This window comes from Triticum dicoccoides, chromosome 5B, assembly GCF_002162155.2.
Source record: "Triticum dicoccoides isolate Atlit2015 ecotype Zavitan chromosome 5B, WEW_v2.0, whole genome shotgun sequence".
NCBI classification, from domain to species: domain Eukaryota; kingdom Viridiplantae; phylum Streptophyta; class Magnoliopsida; order Poales; family Poaceae; genus Triticum; species Triticum dicoccoides.
This window is the reverse complement of record NC_041389.1, coordinates 396,644,015-396,646,155: the sequence shown is the minus strand read 5'-3', so window position 1 is coordinate 396,646,155 and position 2,141 is coordinate 396,644,015. Positions and strand designations below refer to the sequence as shown.

The 2,141-nt window shown below is 59.5% G+C and overlaps 1 protein-coding gene across 1 annotated transcript in view; it reads left to right on the top strand.

Annotated features, from left to right (window-relative positions):
- The first annotated feature begins 855 nt into the window (after window positions 1-855).
- The window catches only part of LOC119309421 (protein GAMETE EXPRESSED 1-like), a 5,613-nt gene continuing 4,327 nt past the window's right edge, over window positions 856-2,141 (top strand). The window contains exon 1 of the mRNA XM_037585425.1: window positions 856-933. The gene's annotated coding sequence lies outside the window, so the exon portion shown is untranslated. The remainder of the gene's footprint in view (window positions 934-2,141) is intronic.

Below are 2,141 nucleotides of genomic sequence, written 5' to 3'. Positions count from 1 at the left end.
ACAATTTGCAAAAAGAGAAGGAACAAAGAGAAAGTGTTCTTTTACGAGACGAAAGTGTTTTTCTAAGAGCAACTCCAACAGTTTTCCTAAATAAAATCCCCTAAGACCAACTTTTTTGGCTTCCCGTAAATTTTAGGAGAAGTTGTCTGATTAGTTTCCGTAAACTTCTTCCCTAATATTTTTTCCTTTACTCTTCATTAAACAAAACGTTACATTTTTATTCTTTTCCTAGGGCCTGTCAGTCAGTGGTGACCGCTGCCGGCCGGAGGCGACGTGGGCGTGTGGTGGCTGCTGGCGAGGAGTTGCACGGGCGGTGAAGCCGTGGCTTCCTCCCAGCGTGGCGGCGTGGTGGTGGCGGCGGCAGCGGCAGCGCTCCGCAAGGTGGGGATGCGGTGTTCCGGCGGGCCGTGCGTGGAAGTTTCATGGTGGTTATGGTGCCGTCTTCCTGTAAACCCGAGAGGGGAAAAGACCTCTCTTACAGGATTCTCTAAACTATCGAAGAAGTAAAGGGCGGTGGGAGCTATTGGGGTTGCTCTAATCACAACTTCTGCATCTCACGGAAATGACAGGTGTCAAATTTGGACGGCAGTAGCATTACCGAACCCGTCCGTGTTGGGGTCGCGTTTCTCCACTGAACGGGCGTAACGAGTGGTTTTGCGGCTCTTCGTCTCTCGACCACTGTTCCCATTTCTTTCCTACGCGAGGAGGAGGAGGCGCTCTCTCGCGCGAACTAACGCGACGTTTTCACCGCGGCGGCCCCGCCAGTTTCTTTCTGCTTCTACCAAACGTCCAAACCACAGCCGGCTTCCCCCCACTATATATACGCGCCACTCACCCGCTGCGGCCCCGCCCGTCCCTGTCTCGATCATATCTCCTGCTGTCGTCAGGCCGCTCCTCCCCCACTCAAGCCAACGGTCTGATTCGCCACCGCCGGTGAGTTCCCGCACATCATTCTCCTCGCCGGCTGTCTGTTCTTCTCTTCTCCGAGTGAAATGGCGCCTGGTTTCTTCCCAATTTTGGTTTTGCGACTGAGTTTCTTTCTAATTTGCTCTGCTTCTTCACCGGTGCATGGGTGTGGATGCGATGTGATTCATGACCCAGCCATAGACCGTGGTGTTTTGTTTAGATGAACTAGTTGGATCGTGGTGTTTCATGCATACAAAAGCTTCATTTTCTATAGGATAGTGTTGGAACAAATCCAGCGTTCATGTCAGTCGGTGCTCAGTACTCAACGCAATGCCGCATACGTCCCGCGTAGGAGAAAGGGGATTGCTCCGCTCTGACATGGCTGGCCCGGCCGGGCTGCTTTATCTGAATCGTGTGGCGTAAGACAGTGCCACCGACCTACAATGGCGCCGACTTAGGGCATCTCCAGCCGTTTGCTCTCCCAGGAGGCATTTTTTTCGCCTCCTGGGGGGCTGCCGGCGAGAACTTAGGCCGGCCAAACCACTTCCACTCATTGCCTCCCCACGATCAGCGTTGGACTCCCACAAACGGAGCGGCATTTCATCGAGCACCTTGACCGCGGCGGCATCGATGACCTCCAGCCAGCGGAGGAGCGCGAGCGTCGACGAAGGCCTGGCGGAAGACCGCACGGACATGAGCACGTCGAGCTCCTGGCGGAAGACGCGGTGGAGGCGCTCGCTGCTTTGCAATGCCCCGCCCGAGGCCGCGCCTGCTGCGCTCTCGCGCCCGCGCCTGGCAGCTCGCGCCCGGGTCCGCGCCCGCGCCTGGCCGCTCGCGCCCGGGTCCGCGCCCGCGCTTGGCCTCGCCGGAGCTTGCTCTTCCTGGAGCCGGTGACGGCGGGCGCCTTCCTGTCCGGGGCGGAGCGGGTGCTCCTCCGCGCTTTCGACGGCCACGACCGCATCCACATCATCGACTTCGACATCAAGCAAGGCCTCCAGTGGCCGAGCCTCCTGCAGAGCCTGGCGACGCGGACACCATAGCCGCCGGCGCACGTGCGGATCACCGGCGGCGGCTCGTCGAGGCAGGAGCTGCAGGACACCGGCGCGCGCCTCGCGCACGTGGCCGCCGGGCTGGGTCTCTTGGAATGCCAGCTGCTGCTCCCCGGCCGGGGCGCATGCATGGCACCAGGTGCATGGCTCCAGGCCGGACCTGCCGCGCGAACTCCGCCCCACCCT